This window comes from Gymnoscopelus microlampas, assembly GCF_963454915.1.
Source record: "Gymnoscopelus microlampas genome assembly, chromosome: 9".
NCBI classification, from domain to species: domain Eukaryota; kingdom Metazoa; phylum Chordata; class Actinopteri; order Myctophiformes; family Myctophidae; genus Gymnoscopelus; species Gymnoscopelus microlampas.
Window position 1 is genome coordinate 36,383,659 of NC_139946.1, and position 11,928 is coordinate 36,395,586.

Below are 11,928 nucleotides of genomic sequence, written 5' to 3' on the forward strand. Positions count from 1 at the left end.
ATCTCCCTAAGTCTTTTGAAGTCTGTAGGTGTCTAGTTGCATGGTGTCACACCTGTGATGTCCAATCCTCTATGTCTATACCATTGCTTCTCTTTCACAGACTAGAAACGGGATGCATTTACATTGTTTTTCCACTTTCACCAAAAAGAAAGAAGAAAAAAAAAGACAGGGTACTGTAGTTCAAATGAACATTCTCTATATACCGGTTTCCCACTATACTCTCTTTCTGTCTACTCCTATATATGGCATCATTATCCAGGAGGAGGTACCCCGACAGCCATCCACAATTAGGACCCAATAAGGTGGAAAAGCACATTGTGCTATGCTAATGACTGAGCTTTCCAGCAGCTATAGTACAGTAGCAGGCATGTTAATTAGGATGATTTATATTTTAATTGTTTAGTCTATTTATGTGAGAATCCATTTATTCGTTCTGTTACACCTCTCCAGCATTTATCGAGAGCCACGGAACTAGGGCTAGGGTGTACGGTGAGTTCACAGGGAAAAAGTGAGCGCTAGGGGAGGGAAGGAAAGTTAATTTGATTCATGAGTAGATTTAATGGAAGGAACACTGAAGCGTGAGGGCATCTATAGTGTACCCCCAGCCACTGTCTTCCATATACGTTCTCCCCAGCTGTCACGAGCAGACTGCGGAGAGCAGGAGCGGAGAAGATACTGTTACCTTTCATGCTGAAAGAAGCAGCGAGGGGAAACGCCATAGCTAGCGAGCTTTGAGGAGGGGAGGCCCCAGACCTCTGCCTGCCTCCAACACACAGAGCTGCCAGCGGTTCATGATCAAACAGACGAATCGAAAGAGCAAGTTCACAATTAGAATCCAATCATCTGCTCAGTGCCTCTCCCTCTCTCTCTCTCTCTCTCTCTCTCGGTGTGCCTGTTTTCTCTCTACTGCTTGCCAAAAGCCATTGGAAGACGAAAGATCAGTTAATATGCTCTAATTACCTACGGTCAATACTTTCAAAAATAAATAAATGAATAAAGTTTTTTGCGACGTGTTCATTGTGTATTTTGCACACACGGTAGCAATTATCTTTAACAGATTTTGCATGTGTGTTGCGTCTATGTGTGTTGGGTCTCTCTGTGTGTGTGTGTGTGTGTGTGTGTGTGTGTGTGTGTGTGTGTGTGTGTGTGTGTGTGTGTGTGTGTGTGTGTGTGTGTGTGTGTGTGTGTGTGTGTGTGTGTGTGTGTGTGTGTGTGTGTGATTGTGTGTGTGTGTGTGTGTGTGTGTGTGTGTGTGTATCCCGCAATAATAAAATGCCATTAAAAGCCATTTAATCCAACTCCCTGGTGCCAACAGACATCCCAGAATAATTATACACGCATAATGATGAGTTTTGCAATGCAAAGCATCATCTCTGAGCCCCCTGCTGAATCTGCTTGGGGCCCACCCTAGTGCCTCAACCACAAACATGAGGCATGATTTCAGCCAAAACATTTTTTTGAAAAAATAGCCAAATAATTAAAATGAAGTAAAGACTGATGCATCACTGTAGTGCCCAAGTGGCCATGTAGTGCATGGACCATGGACCATAATTATATCTGCAATAAACCCAGTTAACCGGACCTGCATGCATGTTGACAAGTCTGTTGAAAGTGTTCTATACTTTGTGCATTGAATCAGTTTTAACCACATGAACCCTAGCGTCCCCTATTCTGGGGGGAACATTCATTGAAAATAGCAGATTGATTGGAAGACGAATTCGAAGATGCAACCGATGTTAAACTTGTTATACCGACCGTTTGTTTTTTCTTGTTGATCTCCTCCCCCCGCCATCTTCTTCCCTTTATTTATTCTATGTAAATAACGATATGATGGGAACTATGCACGAAAACGAATATAACCCACTTCTTTACGTCTGTAAACCTGTGATGTGACAATAAAGCTGAAAATTCGGATTCTGATGCTGAGCATGGGAAAGAAGATGATGCAGGGAGCCATGAGCGCCTTCCCTGGCATTGATGAGACCTTGAGCAATGCAAAGGTCATGAGGTTAGTGAAAGGCATGAACTTCACTGGTGGTGGTGTTTGACACTGCCCCTACTGGCCACACACTGCAGCTGCTCAACTTCCCCACCATCGTAGAGTGAAGTCCGGGTAGACTCATGCAGATCTCTCAGATGTGTAATACGCTGGGTCTGGGGGATATGAACACAGACCAGCTCGCCTCTAAGTTAGAATAGATAGACCCTGCCTGTCATCCTCTCAGTCAGTTAACAGTTTAAAGATCCTGAGCAGACCACCTTCATCTGTGTATACATCGCTGAACTCCTGTCACTGTACGAGACAGAGTGGCTGATCCAGGAGCAGCTGACCAAGTGCCGTATTGACACATACAACATCATTGTCAACCAGCTGGTTTTCCGTGATGCAGATAAACCGTGCAGGATGTGTGAGGCCCGGCATAAAAATCTGTCAAAATATTTAGATCAGATGGCGGATCTGTATGAAGATTTTCACATAGTTAAGTTACCGTCAATGGAGAAAAATAAATCAACACACACATGCAGTTATGAACACACAGACACACACATACAACCTATATCTACTCTGAGCCACTTCAGGCTATCAAAACGTGCTGGGAGGTGGTGAGGAGCGTTCAGTTCTGTTGCTGCTGGAGGATGAAAGACCTGCTTTATTGTATTTAGTAATCTTCAACAATGGTTTAACTGGGACTGCACCTGATTGCTTTGACTCCCATTGTCAGGTAGGAGTTTTTCTGTGTCTATTTACGATTATGTCTCCTCCAGCTCTCTCTTTCACCTGTCAGCTTGAGGTGTGTACGAAGTTATGTAGTGAGATGAGTGTATAAAGTGTAGTAAGTGCGTGTGTGCGCGCACATGATAAAGTCTTTATGAGTGTGCCTGCCACGCAAGGGTGTGGGGTGGGATACATAAGGTACACACACACACACACACACACACACACACACACACACACACACAATACTCCTCCATTGACATGAGGAGGGTTCAAGGGTACGTTTACATGCTTCTCAAGTATATTTCTTACCACTGTTGGGTCACAGCAGTATTTCTCATTCCGACTGAATGACCTTAGTAAGCTCTCTACCTTGGAAGACTGTTTAATAGTCAAGGACTGGATGTCATAGAACTTCCTCCAGCTCAACCCTGACAAAACAGATGTCCTCAATAGGCTCCAAGAGCATTTCTTATAAAATACAGCAGTCTATTGGTCCTTTTCCTTTAGCATTAAATGATAAGCAAGCCTCCAAAAACATACGAATCTTCTTTACAGGAACTTGTGACACAATGCTGTTTCTTTCAATTAAAGTTACTCATTGTGTAACATTTTCAATTAAAAAAGTGACTTTTGACATCATATTTCACTGGTATAATTTTCACAATCTTTCCACATACAGTAAATGTGTTATCTGGCCATTTCTCTAAATTAATATTTTAGTCATGAGTGCCAGCTGGCTGTGCCCAACACAAATGCACATGCACTCACAGGAAGGGTTTTGGAAACAGATGTTTTTTTTCTTACATTTTCTTTTTTCTGAAAATGTATTACTAGCAAAGCCAGCAACAAAAAAACAAGCTTTATGAACAGATGCTGTAATGACCACATACAGAATTATTGTGTTCCCTGGACACTGGGAGATCTCTCAGGGTCTTCTGACCAAAGCCTTTGGGCTGTCCTCCTGAATACTAAGGGTGACTGAGCCTTTGCAGTTTTAGCTCCCAAACCAGTTTATTTGAAGGGGTATAGGACCTCTTTGGGATCACACCCTTTATAGAATGAGAATTCAAGACTTTTTAAATATCCAAATCTACTAAGTATTGAATCATTATTTTGCTCTTGGCTCCCTCTGACAGAACTGTGGTATTTGAACTCCAGTTCATCTGGAGCCTTAAGGTATTTTCACACAGGGAGCGACTGATGCATCTAGTAATTCATTTTCAATGAGGCCAGCTGGCAGGTAGGGAGGCGCGTGCAATCTGACAAGCATAGCAACAAGTGGGCGCAATCCTGCGAAACTGTCATGTTTGTGCTCATGCATGCACACACCAAAGTAAGAAAGTTTTAATTTAAGCCAAGAGTAAGAACCAGATGCTTTCCTTTGGGATCTGAAGGGTTATTGCTTTCCATTTATTAACTCCACGCCTTCACTGAGCACCTTCACTGAGCCAGTTCAAGACCGTCTGAAAGACAAAGGAGACAATAAGCTTGTGGAAACAAGTCCGTTTGAAAAATGACCTGCTCCTCTTACTGCTGTTCCTGCATCTCCTAAAGTGCATCTCTCAACTCTGGGAGTAAAGGGTGCCTTTGAATTTCATGCCAGTCAGCGACACAATGGCATCTGAAATTTGGTGGGTAGGTGGAGCGGGGGGGAGAAAGGGGGGGGTGCATGAAAGGCAGATGATGGAAAGGGGATTAAGAGGGGAGAGGAGAGGAAGACAATGGGCAGGAGTGGGCGAGAAAGAGGTAGAGAGGGTGAGATGGACAGAGGTAAAGAATAACTGCAAAGAAAAAGAGAAAGATTAAAAAGAGAGAGGGAATGGAGGGGGAGAGAGCTTGTGTGCACATAGCGGTGCTGCGTCTGCATAATTTAACAGTTCTCATTAACCTGAGCCTGAAACAGGCTCAATCGATAGGCAGCGCTGAGACACAAAGCATTCCAGACTGCTTTGGCTCAGTTCCCCCTGTACAGTGACTACCAGACAAATTAGAAAATGCATTCACGAGAGATAAACCGGTTGTCCCCGGCCAGGGATCCCACTTTTGCATTGATTTATCCCAAAGCTAGCCACGTTAAATAGAACACTTTTCTAGATCTGTGGGGTTTATGTTTAACCTCTGTGAAAGGGTGCACTAAAGGCATAACACATGCACAGTAAATCACCTTTCAGAAGAATTAAACTTTTAGTCTGCTCGACTGAATAGATGGGTTGGAAAGTAGACTGGGGGGTGGCGTACGGTGGCACAGGGTAAAGTGCTTAACCACCACTGTGGAGACTGGGCTTTGATTCCTGCACGGTCCCTTCAAGGTGCAAAGCCGGCAGGGGAAGGTGTTCTTGTTGCTGCACTAGTGACTCCTATGCCTGTTCAGCAGGGAGCAGAACTGGGATTGTGTGTTCCTCCCATGTGTTACCCCCGCACGGTTAAACTCTAAAATGTCAGGTGAAAATACACGGATAGCAATTCCATGTGTATCGGAGAAGATGTGTGGTTGTCTACACCCTAAACCAATAGTAGGGGTTGGTAGTGACAGGAGTGACTGTATACACATGGGGGATTTAGCAATGATTACATTCAGCAATTAGTTAAATTAAGTTACTATATGTGTGGTTATTTAGTACTTCAAATAAATGCATGACACTGTCTCTGTTATAAACTGTGGCAGAAACTTGTATCTTTTTTTCATGATTCAATACTGGACACCATTTAAGCTTGTGCCTAAATCTCTAACTAATTGATCCATTAATCAATAATTTGAATTTCCTGAAAAGTAGCGTTTTTGGTCATACAGTACAAGGTTTCCACCCAACAGAGACCATATTCACATTCAACTACTCCTACAGACTTTGTACGAAACTCACACAAATCGGTATGCATTCATTTTGGGATTGTGTGATCAAGATAGCTATATCAGAGTTTTCATTTCCCCTTCTGATTGGCTACGATTGACTTCCAAATGTGTGGGAGGGGCCCGCTTTGCACAAAATGTACCCACATTTTTATCAGACATTAAGGACAATATAACAGTGGAGATACCTCAGTCTAAAAGGTAATATAAGCCATACAGTAATATGCATTATTACTCGTAACAAAAAAAGAGATGTCCTCTGTTGGACTGTTGTTCTGATTGGGCTAAAACGTTTGAAATATAATCCTCAAGAATTAAACCAAGCCATTTTGATTCAGAAAATACCTTCCAGTCACCAGGGAGGAGCTTTGATCTCTTTTGGGCAGCTCAGAAATATCATTTTCTGGCATATATTGGCTCTTTATTGGTATTTCAATGGATATATTGGTCTGATAGAGCTATGCTGTTTGAAACATAACCCTCAATAATTAAATCAAGTCATTTAGAGGCAGAAAATATTTAACTTTTTCCGTAAACTTTAATTTATTTAACCATAGGCCTACCACCTCTGAAAGGCCAAATAACAACGCAAGGGCTATTGTTTACACATCAAAGAATGCATTAATCAGAGAACTCTCATAAAAATGTAGCAATGGCAGAACACTAAATATTAGCGTCATCTTTTATTTATTTATGAACGATTCTGTCTAAAAGCGGGAGGTGCGTAAACAGCTCTCTCTCGCTCTCTTGCTCTTTTTCTCGCTCACTCTTGTCGATTGTACCTCCACTTCCCTGATCTCTTTTCTTTATTTGTGTAGGATTGCTATGGGGGGGAATTTGCACTGGCCATTGGAAAATACAGAGCCAACGGCAACTATTAACTGATATCAGATCAGTCTATCTGACTATTGATCTCACACACATATCCTAACTACACACAGAAATCTACCAAGGACCACAATGGAAAAAAGTCTGACCTTTATTGTATCTTCTTATCCTTGATGTGTTATTTCAGTGAATGCATGGTATTTTACCTGTATTTATCTTTTTTAACATAACTTTCAAACAAATCAATCAATCAAAAATCAGTGCTGTCCATGGTACTTTTTACCATTAAAAGGTCAAGGGAAGGAACATGGAAGGGAAAACGGACCTTAGATGTAACAGAGTGCAGGGGGTAGGTCCCGGAGCTGAGCTCTGGCCCGCTGCGGCATTGACTAAGCCCTGCTGTTGACTGCCCCGCACGACTGACACAGCCCTGGGTAGGCAAACGGCCCGCTTCGGCATTGATTAAGCCCTGCTGACGGCTGCAGTGCACGACTGACACAGCCCTGGGTCGGCAAATCAGGGCCCATCCTAAACGATCACAACAGGCAAAGTGCAATATTTTCACTACACTATTTTCATGTACTAATAGTTTTGGGTTTTCTGTAGTCTGCCTCAGAACACTTATCTCTTCGCACATACTGCACACGTTGGTGAAAGAGCCAGTAGAAGACCACTGTCCTCACTTTAGAGTTAAAAGCTAGGTTTAAATCTTATATACTGGTATATTCTAATGATGATATATTTATGCAGATTGTAAAAAAGAAAAAACGCTAGGAATTATACTTGTCTGCAACTGCAAGGAAAAGACAAGAGACAGAGAAGAGAAAAAGGAGAGAAATTATGAGAATGGGAGAATTGAGCAAGATAAAAGGGAGAGAAATAGAAAGTGGGAAGGAAGGAAGGAATGAACAAATTAACGGAAAAAGAAAAATACAGAGAAAAGAAGTATGATTTGATGTTGCAGAGCTACAGCTCAAATGGACCATGAGGGGAAACCTCTGGGTTGTGGCTCCTGGAGGATTTTCTCCAGGTCATCAAGCACCTCATCAGGCAGACACAGCTCTACATAGAGACACAGCCACACACTGTGATCTATTGCACACATGGGCTCCTCAAAGCTGGATAGCCTTCTAAAGCTGGATTTATGCTTAAATATTATATATTTATTATAATATTATTCTCCTTTTCCCCTGTCTTCCTCCCTGCCTCTCCCATTTTTTTCTCTTCTCTCCAACCATATGTGTGCCCAACAAACAAAAGAACAGATTTTGTAGCTCTTTGTGACTATAAAATCTGATTTAATTTACATATCTCACACCTGGTCAAAATATATGTTTGAATTCAGTTGAAGAAATGTGGACTGGTTCAGGTGTACTTTATGTAACTCAATACACACTTGGGCAGTGTCAAAAGTGGACACATCGAGTGCAAGATGAGATGTTTTTCAGTATTTATAAGAAACTCAACATCTATTTCCCCAATGTCTTTTTTCCTCTACTAACCCCCTGTCAGTGAACACAGTGTCTTCTCTCTACTTCCCTGCCCTCTATTTCGGTCTGTCACTACCTGCCAAGCAGGCATGAAAAGGCAGCTTACCTACCAATATGTTCCCTTTCCTAGGACCTATAGTTGTTTTTACAAAAGGCACCCACCACCATCCTCTCTTATTTTCAGTAAAGTATCTGTCAAATGGTCTTGTTCAGGATTAAGTACATCACACAGCAAACTGCTCACCTCCACTTCCACTTGCACTCTCACTAGCCCCGCACTCTCAATAGCGAAAAATTAACCTCAGAGGAATACAAGAACTAGTGGCATTACTGAGCCTTTTTATATGAAAGGTGTTAGGGCCAGGGCTACACAACGATGATTGATTAAACAATAATAGTGTTTTTTACCACACACACTCCCTAGAGGCCAAGGAAAAACCTATACCTATGCAATCTGGCAATTTGATTTTGAGATATCTTGAGTACAAGTCTTATTTCTTTACTCTTACCTGTAACAAACATGTTTCACTCATACTGCTGTTGCTGCTAAGACACCTGGATTTCCCCAAGGGGGATCAATAAAGGTTTATGTTCTGATACAGTAAATACCACTTCTCTGGAGTAGGTCGATAAATGTGCTAAACTCTTGTGTGAAAAGGCGTTGTGAATCAAAGTCCAGTGTCCCTTTCACCCCTCTCTCTCTTTTAAGTGGATTGACATTCAGGTCAGCAATAGGCTTTAACCATAAACCTGGCCAACTTTTCCTCTTCCTTTAGAACTTTCAAACAAAGCAGAAGCTGTCCTCTTGTCCTTGAGTTTAAATTCCAGGTTGTCTGCCTGTGGCGTTTTGTTTGAGACCCTCCACTGGTTGATTGAGGAGCTGCAGTCATACAAAGAGAGGCAGATAGGGGAGGACACACTGGCAGGCTGAATGAAGGGAGGCCCGGGAAATCTGTCAAACTCCACCTCTGTAAGCCAAAGCGAAGTAGATGTGCACAACACTCCATACAAGCGCAGAACTTACGTAGAATAGGGCCACAGAAGAGGAGTCTGTATAATGGGAACGCCAAAACACCATGTCAGTGTTAATGATAATCAATTTGCCCAAGAGTTAAAGGGTTTCAAAGGGTGCACTACACCATTTCACTTCAAAGCAGTAAGGTAGTTCATCGTAAATACTGATTAGGAAGGTATGCTGATTTACAATCCATTGGCATACCACCAGAGTATTGACCTATTGGCCAATAATCCACTGGCAGCTATTCCCCTGTCTTGAGTCAATCTTAGATTAGCACCACCAGCCAGCCACCATCAATGCTATCCTTACAGGATTTTCCAAACAATACCTTTCAGGGGTAGAACCACAGACTACACCGCAGCAAGCATTTACATTGCACTGGGACAACTGTATTACACTGGCTACAAAGGATTAATGTCTCTCTACTGTATAGTTATTTCTGCTATATGAATATACAAAATATGATTGAGGAGTGCTCAAATCTGTTGTTTTGAGTGCTTTTCTAAAAACTGTTTTGAGAATTGCGTACATACAATCTGCGCGCATGCATGCAGTCTCAATGTTTGTATACAAATAACTGGTCTATAGTGATGGCATATGTCCACCAGGATATTCCGTTTTAAGCGGCACACACAGCACGGAGGCGGATAGCTGAATGGTTAGTGAGCCCGCCTAGGACTCCGGACGCCTCAGAGGTCCCAGGTACAATTCCAGCTTAAAGGGATATTTCACTTTCAAACTAATTTTGGGTCATTCCTTTAACACTTAACCCCTAACTGCTCCCCCATCTGCGCTCCTCTGTGGGCAGGACTCAGGTGGGTGAAGCTGAATACTGAAGTTCCCCCCCTGGGATGTGATAGGTATAAAAAAAAAAAAACAGTAAATGCGTTGACGATGCCATCTAGACGCATCGGATGCCCTTGCGATCCGGCATAGCTCTGGCACATAGCCGTTTCTGGGGCTGTGCTATATGCAGTCATGTCATGACATGTTTTTTAGTTGATTTGTATACAATGTTATTTCATTTGAGATTACAGATACCTATTATGAAAACTTTCATAAAATAAAAACATTATAAGTAACATTGTAAATGACCACTCCTGGGTCCTGGCACCCACTATAACTACATTGAAAACCTAACATCACTACTACTGCATAGACGGGGAATGATTTTTGTTGCATTGGAATTGCTGAGGTTTTAGACATATTTAAGTCTTTTTTGTATTTTAGACAGTATATTTAAATGTAATATTTTGTGGTTATTTGGTTATTTTGTGCTGCACCGCTAGGCTATAAAGGTATTCATTTAGTTTACTCGTTTTGAACCAATGCTGCACTAATTTGACTTGTGACTTGTGATTGTGAAAATTACAGCAATGAATTGATGTGATTTTTAAAAGCATGTACTCTTGATTACTTAAGTATATTTAAAAGCAAGTACTTTTTTACTCTTACTTGAGTAACATTTTGACTAAGCTACTTTTAATTGTAGTGGAGTAAATTTAACCAGAGAGTATCTGTACTCTTACTCAAGTACTGGGGTCGAGTACTCTGTCCACCTCTGACGTCTAGTATGTGAAATTTGCGTTAAGTTGTTTGAATTCAACATTATGCAAATGACGTACGTCCACCGCAACATGGCCAGCTTGAGAAACTCCGGGCAATTTATCAAACTAAACTAAAATGATGTTATTGTATTGCCTATTATTCAAATGTTTCCAAAGACACATGCATAACTGTACACAGCAACGTCCTCTGGCGGGAAAAAAGGGGGTCCAGTGCATAGATGCATCATTCAGTGTGTTTGTAGCATTAGAGGTGGACAGAGGGTGGCATAAACTGCAGCTACAGAGGAGGGGAGATTGTGGGAGCAAGTTATATGGCCTTGACGAAGCCACTTTGCTTAAGCTGAGAGATCAGTTATAATAGTGTGGCCTAAGTGTTGCAGTCTGTCACACAGGCACGGTTAGGCACCAAGACATACAAATGGAAAGGATCTATTTCTTGCTCTATTCCATTCTCGTACACTCTTTCTTTCAGTCTTTCATTCATTCTGTCTCTCATTACTCAGACACAAGAAATTAACTGAAAAGCCCCGGCACAGACAGAAACAATGGGCCCTCATTTATCAAAGTCTCTGCATGTTTGGAGCAGTTATGATAAAATACTCCACTGGGGCCCTACTAAATCCAAAACTTATTCTAACATGAAATACCCATGTCAAATATTTGGCAAAATGTAAGAAGATTTGAAGCACTATAAGTGAGACTCATTGTCCATCAAATATGCATGTTGAACTTGTCAAAGACTTGAACCAGGAAAGTTGGCAGACAAAATATTCTTCAGCCAGAAAATGATTGCAAAGCGAGGGACAATTTACACACAACATAGCCCACACAAGCAAGGAATCATCAGTAACAAATGACTCATTAAGGACAGTTTTCAATTGATACATTGTATGCTATTTTTGTCAGTGTTGGGTGAGCTTTGCTTCACTCCAGCTCACCATATTAATACCACTCGAAATATATGGACATGATGTGTGTACAGTATATACATTCATTCAAATTCACACACACACACACACACACACACACACACACACACACACACACACACACACACACACACACACACACACACACACACACACACACACAAAGAAGTAACACAAAATGTGTGACTTGGAAAGGGTTTTTGTAATGTTAAGTACTATAGCCTATAGTAGGTTTTCTCTCCCTGTCTAGGTCTATAGGGCTCTATAGTGGAGAGTGAGACTAATGAATTAGCCCTGGGTAGACTTGAATCTCTGCGGATGCAAGACATGGTCTACAGCTGATTTATTCGCACAAGCAACTAACTTGTAAATTTGTAGTCTCTACCCCTCTTATTGTGGCCCCCTGAGGCCATTTGAAGTATTATCATCCATGCAATTACTAAATGTAACCAGCAGGGAGCACACTTCTCTTACCATCCATCTCTATTAACTCAACTCATCTGGTGCAGCATTGCAACAGCTTCTGCT

The 11,928-nt window shown here is 41.7% G+C and overlaps 1 pseudogene across 1 annotated transcript; it reads left to right on the top strand.

The window, feature by feature from the left end:
• Positions 1 to 1,919: 1,919 nt before the first annotated feature.
• Positions 1,920 to 6,448, top strand: LOC311051522 (ATPase GET3-like; annotated as a pseudogene). The gene is made up of 3 exons: positions 1,920 to 2,490; positions 3,856 to 3,895; positions 6,386 to 6,448. The product of its transcript is annotated as an ATPase GET3-like (transcript).
• The last annotated feature ends 5,480 nt before the right edge of the window (positions 6,449 to 11,928 follow it).